This window comes from Papilio xuthus, unplaced genomic scaffold (genome assembly GCF_000836235.2).
Source record: "Papilio xuthus unplaced genomic scaffold, Pxut_1.1 DF827461.1, whole genome shotgun sequence".
Lineage (NCBI taxonomy): Eukaryota > Metazoa > Arthropoda > Insecta > Lepidoptera > Papilionidae > Papilio > Papilio xuthus.
In genome coordinates this window covers 3,334,492-3,357,737 of record NW_013531188.1, presented here as the reverse complement: position 1 = coordinate 3,357,737, position 23,246 = coordinate 3,334,492, and positions in this window count along the sequence as shown.

Here is a 23,246-nt window from a genome sequence, read left to right as displayed (position 1 = left end):
GCCACATTTTCTGATTTTCCTACTAACATTACTTAGTAAATCAAAACTCGAATGACCATACCTTTTTACACTCCGGAGAACACAAATCGAAGTCACAAAAGGACACACATAAATACAAGCCCTTACGTAATAACAAATTAACATTCGCGAGAAAAACATTACCCTCTTTTAAGTTGGGTAAAATAAATGAGTTGCGCACGTGACTCGTATGTTTTAATTATTGACAAAAATTTTAAGGACACGGCTTAATTTATTACTTAAAATATGTTACCACTTTTTGGTTGTAACATCTGTTTGAGGCAGTTAACTCTAATTTTAAATCTGAGAAATCGCAATAGCATCAAGCTTCATACTAATATTATAAATTCGAATGTTTGGAATAATTGATGGCAGGATGGATGTTTGTTTGAAGGTATCTCTAGAACGGCTGAACGGATCTCGATGAAATTTGGCATACATATAGAACATAATCTAGAAGAACACATAGGCTATATATTTGCATTTAATTCCGTGCGGACGTTGTCGCGGGCGACTACTGGTTATAAATAATTGTTTGTTTTAATAAAATCTTACTAGTATTATAAATGAAAATGTTTGAATGTTTTTCGGCTGAACGGATCTCGATGAAATTTATCTCTTATATGTGTGGCACCATAAGAACATAATCTGGAAGAACACATACACTATTAATTATGTTTTTTTTTTAATTCCGCGCGAACGGTCTAATAACAATTTGACCTCGTTTTGTTTTTGTCTTTGTTTTTAATATAAACCAAAGTAAAATCGTTTTCACTTTGTTTTATATTCTAGACGCTGCCAATTTTTATTATCATTCGATTTCAGCAGCAGTATTTATACGTCCTACGGGAAATGTTCGCGCTTACAAGTAACTGCCTTTAAGCCTGCACAGAATTTTAATAAGCCTACGGAAATAAAGTGTCATTATTGAATATGAAAAAAAAAACATCAAATCCTTGTAATAAGGTAACGAAAGTTTGCATAGAAACTTCTTTTGAATATGCAGCTTAATTATGTTTTTAACAGATGACATTGAACCCGGAACGAGAAGATTAGACGTGATAGACTGATCGAATACGCTTTTTCAATCAGAAGACTGAAATGATAAGGGGTAATATATTTAATGATAAAAATGTGTATATTAGAGGAAGTTTGAAAGTAGCGCTAATGATCGACGAATTGAGGAACAAAAGGTTATAGTGGTTTGGACATGTTATACGGAGAAAAAAGGCTACAAAGGTAGAGGAAGACCAAAAAAAGTATGGATGGATTGTATGAAAGCTGTTATGCGTACTTTAAGACATTATCAGTTAAAATCCTTAGGCGCAAATGGCGCGCTTTCGTTACAAAATGAAGTGTCAGAATGATTAGTGAGGGGACATAAACGTCGACATTTTAGTAAGGCTAGTGTGGCGCCAGTACATCTTCGATGTCGGATTTTCTTCCTAACAGTAAGAAGAAGAAGGCTGATAGAGATGTATATAATAGTACATAACTATGCCGACTCTCTGTAAGGATAAGGCACGTTGATGATCTATTAATGTAATTTAAAATGGAGTAATAATAACATGGGAAATGGTTCAAAACATATGATTACTTGATAATGAATGAATATGAATGATGAATGAAACATCGTTAAAATTATACGTGTCGTTTAAAACAAATATATTTTCCTCTAATTTAACTCCTCCTTTCAGCTTTGAAATATTCTGATTATAATTTTGTCGTCGAATGTAAAATCGACATATTCTTGGAACGCTATAATCTTAATTTACCTTGATAAAGGTAAAAAGCATTTATATTTATATAAAACCCTGTCGAATTATACATTAATTATTGGCAAATTACTATAATTTGAACAGAATGTTAGTTATTGTCAACAGTTTTGTCCAGTAATTAGTTTAAAAGAATTATTCAATCAAAGGAACAAAAACGACAAAAAAATAAATTCGTACTTTTATGTAAATATTATTCTGGATATCAGTTTTTTCATCGACAATTAATAGTTATAAATGATAATAAATCTTTATTATACAGTTTACAGATCTGATTCATTATAACCTTGGTTCCTTTACAAGGTTTCCTTATAATAAAGGAGCTAATCACACTACATATGTACAAGTGATAATATAAACATTTTAAAACCTAAAGAGAACAGACGAAAGTAATTAAAAAATGTATTAGAGTTGTACAGTATCTGGCGTTAAGGACAGCGACAAATGACCTACAAATTTTGTCGATAAAGTTTTGAAAACGCATATCGTAAATATTCGAGATAGACCCCCAAGTATAAATAAAATTGCATATTGTTCCAAACTAAAACTGTTTCCTTTGGAAACAATTGACCGATATACATCGTGTCCCAAAATCCAACGATAAAACTGTAATGGTGTATAGCCAAATCGATAACTACATGGGGAAAATACTAAAAAAAATCAATCTCTTTTTCTTAAAAAGTTACATTAACTTTTGTAACATTTCTTATAATTTGATACCCTACACCATATTATTAGACACTGTGGCTACAAATATGAAGATATTTCTATTTCTTGTATTAGCTACCAAAGTATTATAACAAGTTAAAAATTGGACCAAAACATTCATTATTTAAGTACAAAAAATACTGTGACTATACACCATTACCGTTTTATCGTTGAATATATATATATCGTTGAATATATTAGGACACGCTGTATATAGTTTTTTTTTAAGTTTAATATTGTTTTTATTACTGGCCAGTATTGTTTGCTTATAAATACGTTCACAATTTCAGTTATCATCGCGTCATTGTATCTGTCACAGTTTATAATAGAACAGGAGTCAGAACTTTAACAACACTTCATCGTCATAAATACACCGTCTTCAATAAGTTTCACAAAGGGCCTACAGCTTCTTAACTCACCAACATTGTTTGTATCTCGTTACTATCTCAACAATGGAATAATACATTAGCCTTTGTATATTTATGTTAGCGCTATTTCAATTATCTTACATCGAGTTGGAGTTCCAAATGGAAAGGTGTATACCATGAATAACTTTTATTATATTATATTATCATACTAGGTGACCCGTACGAGTATCTCAGATAGTTCCATATTGTATTTCAAACCGACTATATTGTACTTGTTATACCGATTGGCGAACTGGAAACTAGAAACTGGTTCTATTTGAGATATGATATAATGCCAAATATTTGTTTGGAAGATCATCAACATCAGCTCTCTATATGTACACTTAGGAGCTCGGAGCATACCCAAACTGAAGTGTATAATCACGCTGTTTCAAAGAGGGTTGGTTGACTTAACTATTATCTTAACTCTATCTTTGAATTCTTTCCCAGATAAGTAAAGGTGGTATCACGATGTTTTCCTTCATCATAACAACGTCGGATAATATGTAAATTGAAAATTGTTAAGCACATTGGTATATGGCGGTATTTAAACGCCAGACCTGCAGATAACAAGTCAAGTACTTAACCACTGAGCCACCGATGCTTAACGTTTGGAAGATATTAACTCCAAAATATGGTGCAAACAATAACGTACTAACTATACTGAACCCCTAACTTAGGGTAGGTTTCGATCCCCTCAGTGGAGACGTATAGTGAGATAATGATGATGAGCAATACAAAAATCACGCCGTCTGAATGACCTCAATCGGAAACAAAGCCTTTGTATGAAAAAGTAATAACTTATTTCAAATAAGACTGCAGTAGTAATCTGTAAAGACTTTATTTTACTAACTTTAATGAGTGGCTCTTAGTATATGAGACCTAGTATTTCTAGTATTGCAACGCCTCACGAAATATAAACCAACCAACTTAACTTGCCTTGCTCTTAATCATAATGAGATTTCTTTTATAACCATTAAGCTGTCTTGTTAACTTTTCCAACGAGAAATTAAATTTTCAAGGCATCGAGTCGCGCACCTCCACTGGCCACAACCGTTACATAAACTAGTACAAGCAAAAATTACTTATTCAAAACGTTCAACCCTAACGAAATTACAATCAAGCTAGCGTGGTTAATTATATGCCTTTGTTAATAATTTATACAATTATAGCTATGTAGAGTCTTGTCACATACATTGAAACTGAAACAAATGTAGAGGAAGACCAAAGAAAGTATAGATGGATTGTATGAAAGAGGGTATACGTAAGAAGGCGGTGGATTCAGATATGACGGCTGATAGAGTTGTATGGAGCAGAAATACATAGTGTGCCAACCCTTCGTACATTTAGATCCCTTATTTTAATAGCGTTGCGGCGCGTTTTACTAAGGTTAAGTTATTCACAAAATTACTTATCAAATATCAGTTTTATAGAGACGCCCCTACAAATTATGAAATCTGAAGTGATGACTACTTGATTCAAGTTACACAAATTAGTTGAAAGATCCTTAAGAAGCACTTCAAAGTTTTAAGTGCTCTTTACACAATCTAACAACAGTAAACTTCCTAGTTTTATTATCTGTGGTATTTAACTCAAACATTATTTGAATTAAAATGTATTTAAATCCTAATCAATATTAAAATCATACGTAAATTATGGATGGATTTTTTTTAACATCACCTGAAATCGTTGCCCATAGACATACGCAATTCCATGCGTTGCCTACCTTTAATCGACGGAGGAGAGGATGCACAGAAAGAAAATATTTTCCTTTTCCATGCATGCTCTCAACCGGAAAGTCCGTTTCCACTTCCCATCCTTTCCTTATAGGAAAAAGGGTGGGAAGGGAAAGAGGACTAAATCAGGCCTCCGGGACGCACACTCATCAGACGAAACGCGGAATTGCTTCCACTTCACGCCTGTCTTCTGTGTAGTCGTGGTATTTCACCGGGCGAGCCGGGCCAATTCGTGCGAAGATGTTAAAGCGGGCTTTACCACTGTTAATGTTGATGTTTGTTAGAAGGTAACTACGAAACGACTTAATGGATCTTGATGAAATTTAGCACAGATACAGAACATAGTGTGGAAGAACACATAGGTCACTTATTAGTTTATTTTCCGCGCGGACAGAGTCGCGGGCGACAGCTAGTCTATACTAAAAATACAATGTGTAAACAGTTAAGATAATTACTTAATTATATTACTATATACGGATCAGATAACCTTCCAAAACAGGTTAATTTACTAAACAAATACAAGATTAGATATAAGTGTTTGTTCTGCACTTGGATATATGAGAGTAATGTTACGATAGAGTCCCTAAATTAATATTATTGTATGGAGGAAAACATTGAACGGGCAATGTTAAGTGCAAGGTAATTGAATATATTCTAAAATTCATTTATTGATACACTAGCTGTTGCCCGCGACTCCGTCCGCACGGAATTAAAAAACTCAATTAGTAGTTTATGTTTTATATCTATGCCAAATTTCAGCGAGATCCATGCTGCGGTTTTAGAATATACATTCTAACCATCCATCCATCCATCTAAACATTAGTATTTATAATATTACAATAAGATTTCCGCACAATATATTTCATTTAAATCTTAAAATTTAAATGCCAATTAAATTTTTAAAGTCAATTGCCTGAATATGGACCATAATTCAAAATCAAAGATTTTTTTATATTTAGAATATTTTATATCCATTTTTTACTGAACGATTCAGCCGTTCATTAGTTCGCATAATTTCCTTGGGACGAAAATAAATTAATTATATTTATTTTAAAATGATTAATGTATAATATGAGCGTCGATGGCTCAGGAGTTTCAGCACTTGATTTGTAATCTGCAGGTGCTGGGTTCAAATCCCGCCATGTACCAATGTGTTTACGTTCTTACGGCGAAGGAAAACATTCAACCTGCACATATCTACGAACATACTCAAAGACAGGCGTGAATTCAACCAAACCACACTAGGCCAGCGTGGTTGACTATCGACCAGTCATACCTAACTTAGGATAGGCTCCGAGCCCTAGTGGGGACGTATAGCTGAGGATGGTGATTTAAAATGCTTTAAGTACTTTTGAATCAAATATTTAATCTGAATGCATAACGATAATCATTTATATGCATAGCCTTCTGAAACTTTAATACGGAAAAATCAATACTCATTATCCCGGACGGAGTGAAAGCTGCCATTGCTAACTTCCCTTTATAAGTAGCAAAAAGAAATAAAAGTCACGTCTTTCTCTGTTTAAACGGTTTCGGTACAAAAGATTATTATCAAAACATTTTAACTTAATTAACTTGAATAGACCATTATAATATTAATGACAACGCTTTTTAACAAAGAAAAAGTTTAATTATGAAACGACATTTTAATTGTTACTGTTATTCCTTTCAAGTTTATAATTGCTTAGATTTTTTTTAATATACATTTATCCTTCAGTCTTCGTCCTTTCGATATTAACAAATAACTGAAGTATAAACTGATATAAAAACGGCTAAACACTCACGTATATTCGTCCAGTGGCGGCACCGAGTAGTTTCGTGTTCTTGGGAATAAGTGTTTATTATATTTTTCATGTATAAGTTTTTTTTTATATTTCATTACCTGAAGATATAAATATAAAATTTCAAGGAAAAACAAGTTCTTAAACATTTGCTCTCTGAAAAGATTATATTAATCCTCAGTCCGCTTCCATCGCAGAGCGGCGGAAGTAATCCTTCTTCTTTTCATCGCCTCTTAGTGAATATAATCCAACTAAATTCAGACGCACTTAAACATTAAATCAAAAGTCAGGGACGAATATAGAATTTGACATAGTGACAATATTATTATAACCAATTGTTGTGTATTTTAATTTCAAAAGATAATGATTGACAACCCTATTTACATAGATTAGAAAACACTACTATTGTGTTCTTATTTAGAATTGCTTCAACAACGAATACTATTAACAATTTCGCACAAATTAGTAAATGTAAATAAAAGTACACTAGACATAAAATCTTATGTAAAAAAACGTAATCCAATATAACTATAGGGACCAAAATAGATGCCACATTAGCGGACCCTCACGACTCGCCGGATAGTTATGGCCATGCTGTATTTAATTATTTGATTTTTTTTAAATAATGATAATTTTATGTAAATATTTATATTTATTTGAATAACAATATCTGACTGTCAAGTTAAGGTTATAGATATATACAAAATGAAACAAAAGAAAATAAACATTTTACGAGTTTTTGTAAATAAAGTCATAAAATGTACACAGCTCGTAAAATCTGCATGAGAGAGTTCGCAGAAGAATTTTAGTTTGTCGCATCTATTTGCATTTGTATAGGCGTTAAAACTCAAATACTGTCTGTTATTTGTTTTTACACCAAAAATACACACAGAGTAAAAAAAAAATAAAGAGATATCCAAAGGATACGAAAAAAGTATAACAATTACGTTTCTATAAAAAAACTTACTTCTTCTTAATATAATTCAATCGAAAGTTTAGATGGGTGGATGTTTGTTAGAAGGTCCAGAACTGCTTAATGGATTTCGCTAATATTTAGCATCATCATCATCATCAGCTCACTATACGTCCCCACCGAGGGGCTCGGAGCCTACCCTAACTTAAGGGTGATAATATTTAATATTTAGCATAGATGTAGAAAATTGTCTTGAACACATAGACTATTAAGTTTTATTCCATTCCATGACGTGAGTCGCAGACGACAGCTAGTTGTGTATAAATTAAAAACCCAATCATCATTGAAAATCTTCAATGTTTATGTTGTTAGGAAGGAAATGCGACACTGTGCTAATGTATCGGCGCAACACTAGCCTTATTAAAATGTCAACGTTTATGTCCCATCACTAATGAATCTAACAAAGCGCGCTATTCGCGCTAACTATTAATGTCTATTAAAGTATTTAGTACATATATCTAACAATCGTAAATGAAATTATAGTAACTAATATGTTTTGACTTTTGCGATATATTTTCCTTTACAAAGATCTCGATAATGAATGTCTGTAAATATTACTAATAAGTGGAATGCCTCGTTAACAATAATAGTGATATATTTGTGCCGAAGTAATAAGAAGGCAATTTCGATCCGACTTCTATTTCCTTGACAACATTAACGAAGTTATTAATGAACTGCAAAAATATGATATTGTGAAAACATTTTTTTTACCGTAGAATATACAATATAATATAGAATATTGTACAATAAATATCGGTGTCTGCAATACAGGCAATGTTTAACAGTGGTAGAGCCCGCTTTAACATCTTCGCACGAATTGGCCCGGCTCGCCCCGTGAAATACCACGACCACACAGAAGACAGGCGTGAAGTGGAAGCCATTCCGCGTTTCGTCTGATGAGTGTGCGTCCCGGTGGCCTAATTTAGTCCTCTTTCCCTTCCCACCCTTTTTCTTATAATGAAAGGATGGGAAGTGGAAATGGACTTTTCGGATGAGAGGATGCTTAGAAAGAGAAAATATTTTCTTTCTGTGCATCCTCTCCTCCATCGATTAAAGGTAGGCAACGCATTTGCAATTGCGTAGGTCTATGGGCAAAGGTCACTTCGCTATTTCAGCGATTTCAGGTGGCCGCTCGCTCGTTTGCCACCTTATGATATATGTAAAAAAATGTGGGCATCTCTAGATTACCATTATTAATATAATGATTTAGTTGTGTGCAATTTTTACTGTAGTATAAGGTTATTTTTTTTTTGGTTTAATATTTATTACGTCCAACAAAAACTTTTTCTTTCTTATTATTTCCGGATAGAAGATATTGAAATGTGGACATAATCTATGAGGTAACATTCATATCAATAAATAGTGTATGAATAAATAAATAAAATATGCGTAAGAATATGCCATTATAGTCAAACCTTGATAAGCGAGAGTCCAAGGGACTACGATATTTTTCTCACTTATGCAGATTTGTCTCTTACCAGAGTTGGAGTATGGAGGTCATTCGTCAGGATTGGACAACTCGGTTATAGAGGTTTCTTACTTATTCAGTTTTCGGTTATACTGTAGATTCAATCATCTTTCCATTTTTTCTTTTTAATTTAAATAAATTAAATAAGTGCTCTATTGTATGTGCACAATAAATCAAGGTTGTCGTACCGAGCAAAATGCTTAAATTTCCACGTTTCACGCGCTCCAAAACCGCATACAATATAATTAATGGACGCACCGAATTAAGACATTGTAGTAGCATGAAGGTATCTCTGGACTCCTGCATTGAATATTACATAAGCTAGAGCCTAATCACGTTCACCACAATACACCGTTGGTGTGACATAGAAGTGAGAAACTAGATTTTATGTCAAAAACTGAAGTTAGCTTTATGAAAGCTGCAATCTAAGAATATACAAATCAGTTTTCAATTATTTGTTTTTTACCTAAATGATGTGGGCGTGGCGTGTGAAAATAAAATGTTTTAATGCGAGTATTTGGATGGATGGATGTTTGTTTGAAAGCATCTCCTGAACGCCTCAACCAATTGGCCATTGATGTAAATGATAGAGTAGAAAAACATAGGTTACTAAGTTTTGGATTTATTCCGCGCGGACGGAGTCACGGGAAAAAGCTATAGAGTTAAAATACGAACAATAGACAATGTTCAATCATTAATAAGTAATGATAGTTTGTCTATGATTGGTTTGTAACCAGATAACCTTGGAAAGTGATCGTAGATAAATCTCTAAAGATCTCGAAAGATTTTCATCTTGGTAAATTTTACAACTAATGAAAATAAAACAATTTTTTAATTCACTTTTTTTTGTAATAATTTTACAATGAACTTTTATAACTTACTTGTAAAACTTCAGAATAAAAGGGTTACTGAGAGCGAGAACTAATTAAAACGCGTTCATGCAGAATATATTTTTCTAGCTGTCAATGGAAAATTTAAAATACATTTCTTTTTTACGATTGTAAAAGGTTAATCGTGAGCTAGATATTAAATAAACATATTATTTTACTACGCCAAGGTTACAGAAACTAATTAGCTCTAGTTTATCTTTAATTAAGGGCTGGATAAATATTTTATTGTGATAACATAATAATTTCTTCTCTTACTAATAATATAAATGTAATGCGTGGATGGATGGATGTTTCTTGGAATGTATCTACAGAACGGCTGCTTGGAGCTCGCTGAAATTTGGCATAGATGTACATAGTCTGGAAGAACACATAGGCTACTAAGTATGTTTTTTTTAATACCGAGGGGAAGGAATTATGGGGACAAACAAGCGACGGAATACCAAGGATATTGACGTTCATGGAGATTTGAAATACTAGACTATTACTGCTAGTTAATAATAGCATTATGATAGCGATCAACTGTACATTCGTAAAAATAGCTTGCATTTGTTTTAATACGTAAAAATATTTTTATAATCGATACGTTTATTAATGTTCGCAGGTAGCGTTGATAGATAAAAATCCAATCTTGTACAATGTAATTAAATTATTTAAAATTTCCTTGGATATTATTATAAACTAAAAAAAAAAAACTAAACTAATCCGGTGTCGACCCCGACGCGTGTAGAGTAAGTTTGTAATAGACTATTTTAAACATGCATGGAGGCAACAGAAAAGTTATAAAGGTGCAAATGTGGTTGCATTCGAAAGTACGAGCGTGCATGTGTAAATACGTTTGAGTTAGTTTCAGTTGCTTTAATTCTTAGATATGATTCATAGAAACACTTCATAATATCACTAACAGTTCCAGTAAATGTTTTCATATACAAGACTGCAAATTTTTACAAAATATCATTTGAACTATCTGTCCAACGTTTAATTCCTTCAAGTAGGTAATAATGAAGCTAGCCTAAGTAGTTACTGCTTTTTGTAACTTTTTCAAAAAGATATCCATTTATTAACTTTTTAAAGTTTAGTTTCAGCTCTTAAGAATTGATTTTGAATTAAACGTAGTGTTGATTTAGATTTTTAATTAGGCTCTACGTACACAAGGCAAGGTAAATCTTCCAAAGCCGGCCACTTTAGTCGCTAAACGACTCACGCAATACATTTTCATTAGGTTCGTATATAGTGCGCGTCGCAGACATTTCTATCTGTCGTCACCAAAGACAGTTGCTCCTAACTTGTTTGTCAACTTTGTCATAAGGAAAGAGGCAATTATAAAGGCGAAGGGAATCTTTAGTATCTACGACCACCTCTCATGACGATCTTGACAATTCCGGCGACGCCTGCCGAGGTACTGCTATGTCATTGCATTGCGTAAGTCATTTACCTACTAAAATCGCCGGGTTTCGAAGATTTTAATAGCCTTGGGCTTTAATATATTAAATAGCGTTAACAGTAAATAAAGCTTAACGTTTTACTTAAGTACACTGTTGTGAAATCATGTTGATCTCTAAAGACTTAGCTCAAAGCTTGCAAGGGAAACTTTGTAGTAGCTACGATAAGCGGTTTGCGGTGTGACAACCAAGTACTTCTGAAGTTTCCACCGTGACTAAAGGATAGATTTCGATCTGGTTAATCCATAATACGGATATTTGAGTTTCATAAAGCACTTTTATACTTCGTTTTAATCAATTAAATTATCGTAATATGAAATATGTTAAATTAAATGGACATGTAAAAATAAAGGAACAATATTTAAAAGTCTTAATCTATGTAAGTAGGCTTTGCATATTCAACCATTGATATTTAAAGTGTGGACCCTCCGAATGGATCTATTTGACATACTACGCTCCACCAAATGTGCTAAGTTAGTTCAGTATGATTGTACTGAAATATATTTTAATGCTCTCATTAATATGGATGGGCTATAAACCGACATAAATGTATACGTAGAATCATATATGATTGTCGATTACAGCTACGCCGTGCGCTACACCGTCTACGCCGTGCGTTACGTCGTCTACGAAGTAGACGTATATGTAGATTCATATAGAAAATTGTAATATTTTGTACAGGAAAGTAAAGATATCTTGTTTTGGAAATTATAAGTAATAATGCATATTCCTTTTTAAATGTATCTTACCCCTAAATTTTTAAGAATATATTTTTTTGTCTTGTTCCTTTTTTGAATATATTATTTTTATTTATTATCAAAAAGAAACAAAAAACACAAATACTTCCCCAGTGTAAATATCAAAATGTAATTAGGGTAGTGGAATTATGAACAGAACTTACGAATTTTGTACGGCTTAGTAGTTTGTGACAAGTGTGGTTACGTCGCTTCGTGAACTATTTGGAGCTCGGTAAACTTCCATATTGTGTACAATTTACAGAATATTGTTCCTTTGTGGACGGTGTACAACCTTTGTATTATTGCTGTTCTCGGAATATGCAAATCAAGTATACAACTTAATGCTTTAATATAATTCGTAAAGATTTCTTACAAACATTTTAACACAGCTTAAGATATAATATAGAATAATTAGCCATGAGCCAACATTTTTAAGGCATATTTTGATTATGTGTATATGTATGTTTATAATATGGATGAAAGTACATTGTTATTATTATTATTTAAAAAAATAACCTTTTTCGGCTACACGGACCGCTCGTATCCGAGTGGGCGGCACCGCTATCATGGCCCTCTCCCCGCTCGGATCCGAGTGGTGAGCACTGAACGTGTTAAGGAAAATATCTAGTTTTCTAGTTCAATACATTACATCTTATATGAACAATCTCTGTACCGAAAACTCACTCGGAAAACAAACATGAATATTTACTTGATGAGGTATTTTGATGAATGTGGAAACCTTTCTTTCTATTCCTTGCTCTTTAATTTATATTTGTGTCTTATTCCTTTACAGATAAAGTACACTTTCCTTTGATTGTTTCAAATAAAAATAAGTAACTATTATATGGTACGATGAAGTGAACTGTTTCATATTAAACATATTCATAAAATTAATCTAATTTAAAATAGTTTTATTAGTTCTCAGTTGTAGTGTTACGTAAGTAAATTAAAGTTATTTGATCTTTGTTTTTAATCTATACACATCTATCTATGGTGGACTAGCTGTCGCCCGCGACTCTAATTTCTAATCCTAATATGACAGTTGTTTTTATGTAATAACTAGCCGTTGCTGGCGATTCCGTCTGCGCGGGATTATAAAAATTGATAATAGCCGATTCTCACACCTACTGAAGATGCATACGAAATTAAATTAAAATCGGTTAATACGTTTTGGTGGAGTATGGTAACTAACAATGTGACACTGTAAATTATTATACTGTCTTAAATTATACCTTAAATCTTAAAAAAAACTTTATAAATGTAAAATGAAATTTAATATATACGAATTGTTCTTTTATCAGTTCATTAGAATAATAAAAAAAAGTATGCGCATAGGAACAGCAGGTATTCGGTACATTTTTCTTCGAAATGTGAATAAATTTAAGGAAAGAAAATTGAAATGAAGTAGACATGATGTCAAGGCTTTATTTCCCAATGGAATATGTTACTTTACCACCGTTGACATAGGTAAAACATTATTCGTATGTTACATTTTCTTACGTTATGTTCCAATCTTACTTCCTACTAATATTATAAAAACGAATGTTTGGATGGATGGATGTTTGTTTGAAAACACCTCCAGAACGGCTGAACGGATCTTAATAAAATTTTGGCATACATATAGAACAAAGTCTGGCACATAGGCTGCTGATTATGTTTTTTTTTATTCTGCGCGGACGGAGTCGCGGGCAGACAGCTAGTATTTTATAAAATTCCATTTTTAAAGTTTAAATTCAATTGGAGTTTTCATTAAGCAAATAGTTACTGAGAGCGGTAATGATTTAAACTTCGATTAAATTCAGCGATGTTTTTCAGGCTATTTGCTTTTAGATCAATTGGAAATCGAACGTTGGATCGGTTTCTAGCAACAGTCAAAATATAAAGTATCGTTTTGTAAGTAACAAAATGTGTTGATGATTTGTCATTCGTTCACACACTTCCAGTTCATTCATTCATTCAATATTTAATTTGTAATTATAATAATAGTAAGATTTACATTTGTGTGTGAAAAAATATAACATAACACAAATAAATAGACACACTTCAAAATTCTGTGTCTTTTAGCAACGCAATAGACGGAGGAGGGGACGCATAAGAAGAGGAAACATTGTCATTCTACGCGTACCCTCCTTCGCTGATTAAAGGTGGCAACGCATCTGCAATGGATGTCTGCGGATATGATGGCTTTACTTTTTCGGCCAATCCAGCGGCCAGTTGCTCGCATGCCATTTGATAATTAAAAAAATACGTAAAATATCTTACTAAAATTATAAACGCGAATGTTTAGTTGGATGGATGGATGTTAGGTCTTTAGAACAGCTTAACGGATCTCGAGGGAATTTGGCACAAATATAGAACATAGTCATGGAGGAACACATAGATTTATTATTAAGTATTTTTATTCTGAGCGGCTGGAACCACGGGCAAAAGCTATACTAGCTTAACATATAATCTTTGACTTCAGACAAATGAACTTTTTTTTTATATCATAAGGTGGCAAACGAGCAAGCGGCCACCTCAAATCGCTGAAATAGCGAAGTGACCGTTGCCCATAGACATACGCAATTGCATATGCGTTGCCTACCTTTAATCGACAGAGGAGAGGATGCACAGAAAGAAAATATTTTCCCTTCTCATGCATCCTCTCATCCGGAAAGTCAACTTCCACTTCCCATCCTTTCCTTATAAGAAAAAGGATGGGAAGGGAAAGAGGACTAACTAAATTAGGCCTCCGGGACGCACACTCATCGAATCGAATTGCTTCCACTTGAAGCGTGTCTTCTGTGTGGACGTGGTATTTCACCGGACGGGCCGGGCCAATTCGTGCGAAGATGTTAAAGCGGGCTCTACCACTGTTAAAGTGTACTGTAAAAATATGCAAACTTATATAGTGATTGCAATTTGTTTTTATTCGTAATGCGTATACGTATTTATAATTTGTGAACATGTGTAGTATTGTCACGTGCGTTTTTCCTCTTCCAGGAAATCATACACCGCCAATGAAAGCAAAGATTTACTAAATTATTCAAGACTTTTGCTGAAAAAATCTCTTCGCAATATTTCTGGCATAAAGTTTAGTTACAGGAAAACATCGTACTAATATTATAATTGCGAATGTATAGATGTTTGTTTGAAGGTATATCCAGAACGGTTCAACGGATCTCGATTAAATTTGGCATGGATGTAGAACATAGTCTGGAGGGACACATAGGCTATTATTATTATTTTAAATTCTACGCAGAATCACGGGCGACACCTAGTCTGTTATAATGCGTAACCCAACATGTTAATTAATTAACTCCGTCGTATTGTCGTATAAAGGACATTTTTTTGATTTAAATATAAATTTATCGCCTGTCCAGTGTAGGTGTAAGGTCTAAGCATAATAGGTATATGATTGTTTTTTATTTAATTTAGATATATTTTTAAGTGTCTTAGTAATAGACTTATGAAGTATGAATACAAAAACGTCCGCGTTCTTTGTACTTTATTCAGGTTGACTCTCTTCTACGACAGCTACCCGACATAAAAACCTTTATCCGCTTCGACATACTTCCAACATCAAAAGGATAGGAAGTGTGTCAGTATAACGTATATGTATAAAAATTCTACGTTAGGATTCCAGTCAAAAACGACGAACGTGTGAACCTCAATTATAGAGCGGTGACAGTTCAGCCATGCAGTTTATTTTAATGATTGAGAGATTGCTTCTCACATATTATATGACAATTAATATTCTAGCCTTCCAAAACGGACCTGACAACATTTATATCATCATAAACCTACCTTTATCCCTACGAAGGGTTGAAACAGTATGAACTACTCCTCCATACTGCCTATACTCCTCTATCAGCCGTCATAAACACCCCCTTCTTATGCATTTTTTTTTATAACATAAGGTGGCAAACGAGCGAGCGGCCACCTTAAATCGCTGAAATAGCGAAGTGACCGTTGCCCATAAACTTACGCAATTGCATAAGCGTTGCCTACCTTTAATCGACGGAGGAGAGGATGCACAGAAAGAAAATATTTTCCCTTCCCATGCATCCTCTCATTCGAAAAGTCCACTTCCGCTTCTCATCCTCTCCTGATAAGAAAAACGGTGGGAAGGGAAAGAGGACTAAATTAGGCCTCCGGGACGAACACTCATCAGACGAAACATAATCTTTTACATAATCCATCCATACTTCACATGGCCTCCTTCTACCTTTGTAGTCATTCACTTTCAATCTCATTACTTTTTTTGTTTATTTATGTGGTGTTTTAAATATTATGGTTATAAAATTACTGGCAACTTTTTTATTACTTCAATTAAAAGAAATTGCTAAAGCTATAAAAAATATAAAAAGAAAAGAATTCCATTTTCAATTCTGTCACGTTCACATATGTTCATCTTAAGTCTAATACTGTAACCCTTATTGCATTACAGATCGGTTTGGAAAATTGTATTAGAACTTCAGGATGGGGGATACGTTTTTCAAATTACATCACGAAATCTTTTTTGCCTTATCTACGTAATGAAATTTCGTTCCTTAGTCTAAATCTTTGTTATCCTAGCTCTTATCAATCGACACTTTAATGTTAAGTCAAGTATTTTTATTAATTTATTATACAAAAGATCAATTTTTTTGCAAAAAAAATAATTAATTCAAATAAATTAATGTTATTAGAGAATTTAAAGAACGTATTTTAAAAAATATTTTTTTTTTATAATGGTATAAAAATTAAGTTAATTTTTAAGAACTTTGTTTTTTGAACATACTGTATAAACATAAACGTGGTAGTATTGTTTTAAGCTACCAAGGTTGAGTTCCGCTCCATTAGCTCAGTCCATAATGTAGTGTTTTCTCCACCTAGACCCATGTCAGTAAACATCGTTAACGAAATACCATTACAAGAATGACTTGCTTTGTACCAAAATGTATACGAGGTGCAACATCGAAGAATCATTTATCTCCGACCGAAAATGCATTCTAGAAATTTCCATTATGTTTTCCGAATAACTACAGCAAGCTTTGATAAATAACAACGGCGTGTTTTAAATGAGTTTACAACTAAGACGTTTTATAACGTACTATATCTTTAACTATCTTCATAATTTTCCTATTATCATAGTTTGAGGTTTGTCTTTGTATTATATATTAGGTTAGTAAAAACGACAGAAAGTAAAGAGAAAGGAGACGAACGATGTGATTTAGATAAAATTTGAGAAAGAAAATAATAATTAAAATGAAAATGAAATATTATAAAATGGAACAAAGGAAAAGGATTACCTCGCATTGTTTAAAGATTTATTTACAACTAATTTAATTTTGGATTTGAAAAAGGAAGAATAAAAAACATAACATTCTAAATATAAAAATATACAAATTAAAAATAAACAGAAGTATAAAAAGTTCCGTATGTATCGGCGACAGTTAATATGTTTTATTATATACTAAATTCCTATTTAAAATTATTAGACGGTACAAAACATAATTAAGTTAAAATAAACAAATGAAAATGTTGCAAAAAATATCGATCATATAAGTATTAAAATACAGTTACAATAAATTACAAACTAGATGCAAAATCGTAGATCATAGACACAAAATGCTAATAAGATTATGTCAAATTTTATGTAAAAGTAACCTATAAGTTTATATTATCTATAAAATTGCATATAACGCTTTATAATTCTTTACTTGTACGTTCATTGCCAACGGATTTATAATTTAAAATTGGTAATGGCAATAATTTTGAAAATATCTATAACATAAATACAAGAAAAAACGTAGAAATATGTTATTTTCATACAACAGTACCTATAAGCAATATCAACTTGACAACAACAATAAAATAATAGGTAATACTCACAGTATGAAGTCTGGATACCCGACGTATACGATTTAAAATTATAAAAACACAGCACATATTTATTCGTTTGTACAAATTTATCACTTAACACATCATTCTGATTTAATATAAAACGTTAATAAGAAAGGTCTCATATATTTTATCACTAAACTAATTATTTTCGCGATTGTAAAACGTTTTAATTTATCCTTTGTCGATGCATCGTTACGAGTATTGCCACTTTTTATCGGTAGCAATAATAATTAAAAAATAATAAATCTTTGGTAGAAATAAAAAGGTCGGTATTGTTGATTTTTATTTTTAATAGAGGGTTGCGTACTATAATGTGGCCAGTGCATTTTTAATAATTTTCTAATTTTATATTATTTTTGGTAGCTGTTCTCGATTAACTTAATGATTAAATATTTGGTTGAATTAACGACTAGTCTTAAATAAAAAGGACAATAAAAAAACAACTATTAAAAAAAACCTCTAATATTAACTAACAAAAATATCTAAAAACTTATTAAAAATACGCTTGTTTAAAAGTACTCATCAAAGTACATTATATAAGATTTTATTACCATAGGTTTCTAAGGACAAAATCTCCGTTAAAAACATATTGTTATCTCTATTTTGTCAAAGATAATAAGACATGGATGACTATATCTTTTATACACAGATTTTCAGCCGTTCTGGGGATACCTTCTAATAAACATCCATCTATTCAACCAAACAATCGAAATTATAACATTAGTAAGGTGTGAAGTTCGTACAAAATATCTCAAAGTATAAATGTAAGCAACTTGATTGACTAAGATCGCAATTTTAATATTTTAACATTTAACCTCTTTGGTAGTAATCTGATGTTTATATTCTGGCAAGGAAATCGTACTGGCCACCTACACGCGACGCCTTTTAAAAATGCGTGTAAATAAAAAACAAAAGACGGTACAGACAATGTAAGTGTGCAGTCACGACTTTCGGCGGTGTTCGATTTTTAAAATAGTAATTAAGCTAGAGCGTTATGTAAATAGCATTTCCTTAAGATGTTAATGTGAATTTTAAAATATCGTTTTGTTTGCTTGTTTGCTTGCGCGAGGAGATTAGTCAGCTAGCAGTAGTTGTGTAAAAATGTTTAATGTTAAATTTCAAACAGTTATGGTTACGTAGTTATATTGTATATATAGTTAACGTGTTATGATGTGAAGTGAGTGTCTATTGTGTAAAGTGGTTGCAGGATTAGCATCGCTCGTCCAATAAGTCACGTTGACTGCGCAGTTGACCATCGATGAAGAAGTGATCCGAGCGTCGAGTTGGTAAGTCATTACATTGTATTTATAATAATTTACAGGATTATACGTAAATTAGTGAACTGTAGGCGGCATATCGCGTAATGTTCAGAACATTTAGTCCATACATATTTAGTAGTACATGTCTTATGAAAGAAGTTAAGTCTTTATACTGCGTCATGTTGCTTACAGTCTCAGGTACAGTTGAATTGACTTCCTATTCAGATTTAAATATGATACAGCGAATGCCATATAAAGAGCTTTGATATTGCAGTGTATGTATGTGTTGAAAATAATTAATACGACCTATTTGTATTTAAAATGACATGAATGACAGTTAGAAAATTAACTTTAAGACCTTAAATTATAATGCGCACACTATAAGCTTTAAAGCACATTTAAGAAACTTTTCCTTAAATACTCTTTTTAGCGAATGTACCGACCTGGACTGTACATGGATTCTAACTATATTAGCTGTTTAATGATGTTTAATATTTAATAAATAATTATATTTGTATACTATATAGATTAAATAAAAAAAAAATAGTTTAGTTTAATGAGAAGCTTACAAAAATTAATTGCTACATTTGCTGAACGACGTTCACACCGCACGGGCTTCCCGTTGGGAGCGTTGCGGAATTTATTCAACTACCCTCAGCTCGCTTTAACCATCTACATTGCCGACGGCACATTTGATGCGCACATTACGCCACGTTTACTTAGCATATGCCATTACAATATACAAATCGTTCTGACAAAATTAGCCTCGTTTATTACAAAATATTTGTCCTTGAACAAACCTAATCTAAAAAAAAATCCACCCATTAATATTGCTCGTAGTATACTAAACATTTTATTAAAGATAGCGACTTAATTTAGGTGATACTATTGAACTAAGGAAGATAAAATTTATATAGAACGGTTTGCAGTTACATATTATTTGGTTGCGAGGTATGAGAAATGCATTTAACATAAGGATAAAATGATTGCTAAAAAAAAAACTCTTGTCCTTTTATTCGATCTCCATTGTCAACAAATTATCCAATAAAATTTCTATACTTTCTAGCATAAAAAATCATCCCGACGCTTCATTTGAAACATCATTTTTAAAGAAAACCTGAAAATACACCTCGATTACATTTTGCGATAAAAGAGGAAACCTTAATTAAGCTAACGAGGCCGTGACTAAAAATGCCAGGTCAAATGCACTGTGCATTGGCGTAATTACTAACAACTTCCAAGGACGTATAAAGGTCAACGTAAACATCTATGTAACTTGAACCTTTTTGCTTCTTTCAATAGAACTCTTATGCGTTTACCTCTTAAAAATGGAAGAACTAGTTGCATTTACGAATTTACGGCTTCCTCGTTGATTTCAAATATTATGAGTACCGTGGATTTCTGAGACCAAATCGCCTTGAAGAGGTGCGTTTTATTTAACTTACTAATATTATAAATGTGAATGTTTAGATGTATGTGATGTGATGTGGATGGATGGATGGGTGGGCTACCCTAATTAAGTTTTTCTACATATCCACGGGGACGGAGTCGCGGGCGACAACTAGTATTGTATATTAATTGATTGTTTAAAATAATAATATACACAATATATAAATTGTGTAAATAACTGCTTTCTATATTCTTTCAAAAAGATAAAAATTCATTTTATTCTTACCGTGTACTTGCGAAATGGTATTTAGTCATTTCTGCTTGACCCCCTACGTTATGAGCGTGAGTGTTATATAAGTTTTTTCGTTTTGTAGAAAGCTACTTATTATTGCACAAGGGTGATCGTATTCTATATTCTGAATCGTAAATTAGATCGAATAAATGATGAAAAGTTTGTACGTCGGCAATCTAAGATTTGCAATGCAAATGTAAAAGCGGAAGCTTTGATTACTTCCTCGAAACGGTAAAATGGAGATCGAAATATGTGTGAACATCCTCTTAAAAACAGGAATTATGCGCTCAATTTAATAGTAAAATATTATAGATATTATAATGTTGAAATTTTGAATAGTGATTTAGATTTTTGTGAAAAAAAAGCACAAATTAACCTGCTTACTTTGAAATAAAATTACTTTAACATTGCAACTAAATTCAGATAGGTTTTTAAAAGTTTGTTGTACTTTCATCAACATTTTCTTGTTCCTTTTTTTTTAAGTTAAGCAACGCAATTACAAGTTGGAATTATTTTATGTTACATTCCAGTAAAGAAGCGCTTTAACTCAATTTTCAAATAGAAAGACATAATATAATACGTTGTACGTGCGTGCCGCGATATGATCATATCCAATAATAAGTTCCAGATACAGTTCGTTCAGAAACTGTCGGGACAATCTATTGCGACTGTCAATCAACTGTCCAAGCGTAACAAATTGGTTCGAAGGAATTTATGATATAAAATCATTTTCAAAAATATTTTATTGTTTTAATTTTTAATTTATATAGAGCGTCGGTGGTTCAGGGGTCAAGCAGGTCGTGGGTTTGAATCCCGCCATGTACCAATGTGTTTTTCGATTTCTAATTTACATATGTACAATTTATCCGACGTTCTTAAGGTGAAGGAAAACATGGTGATGCAACCTGTACATATCTGAGAATAAATTCAAAGATATGTGTGAAGTCAACCAACCCGCTCTTGCCCAGCGTGGTTGACTATGGCCTAGTCACCCCTAATTTAGGGTAGGCTCCGAGCCCCTCGGTGGAGACTTATAGTGAGCTGATGATGTATGTATATAATTTAAGTCTTCTTTTCATATGATTATTATGTATAGATACAAAATCGTACGTCGTTGTCTTCTTATAAATGTTCACATATAAATCGAAAAACTCATTGTTATCATCCTGGGATTCCAACCCATTACCTGATTACAAGTCAAGTGATTAACCCCTGAGCCACCGACGTTCTTTTCTTATTTTTAAAACGCGAGTGGTAAATTATGGTTTCATATTAAACAAAAATACCTTTTCTTATTTAAGATTCAACAAGGTAATAATTCAGGGATTGATTAATTTCTTTTGACTTTCTAAAAGTAATTTATCTTTGCCGCTAAAGCCTACTTAAACATTTAATCTGACCCAAAAAATATCTATTGAACCGGAGCCGTTAAAAGAAAGTCACCTTACACTTTCTTTTCAGACCCTTACGATAAATTAGACGTATTTTTAGCATTCCTTATATAGAGTAGATTAGGTAGGTGTCGAAAATGATGTACAAATATTATATAATAAGTACTGAAAATATATTATAGTAAGTGAGAAATTATAAAATACTCTTTTTACCTTGTCATAGCATCACGAAAGGATGAAACAATTTAGTTTATTCTTTTTTATTGCATTTATTGTTGTCAGAAGAAGGTTGTTATTAAAAAAAATAAGAGGAAGTTGAACGATACATTAGTAAATTGAAGATAATTCAATATTCATAGTTAAGACAGGATAACGTTTTTCAGGTCAGCTAGTCGCCTATAGATTATCTTATAGATGTAAATATTTTTCTTGGATTAATTGGATAGGAGTTTGATATTCAAAAGTAACTAAAGCCTACCACATCGATGCCACATCTAGGTGAATTGCTCCGTATTATACCGAAGGTAACATTGGATCGACTGTAGCTAGAAAATAGTATAATGCGTTCGTTTTCATCTTCGTCGTTACTTTGTTTTTTTATAATTAGTTTAACAAGGCCCAAATTAGGAATTGAATGATAAAAATATAGGTCATGATAGGAAAAAAAATATCTTAGGATAATGTATTTAGCTTTTTATATTGTTTCGCCGTCGCCCGCAACTCCGTTCGCACGGAATTAAAAAAAAAGACATCATTAGTAGCCTATGTGTTCTTACAGACTATGTTCAATATGTATGCCAAATTTCATCGACAACCGTTCAGCCGTTCTGGACAAACATCCATTCGCATTTATAATTTCAGTAGGTATTTTTTTTTAAACAATGAAACGATCTGTTCTAGATTTTTCTTTATTTATTAACAAATTCATTCAATTTTACATTAATAATACATATCATTGACATCGGAAAATCGATTAATTATTATTATATTTTATAGTTGTTTAATTTTGTTGTATTTACAATTCGTTTTTTGGAGAAAATTCACATATTGATTACATATTATGAAATTATCTTATAAATTTTTAAATGTTGGCAATACGATTAAATTCATTTCCA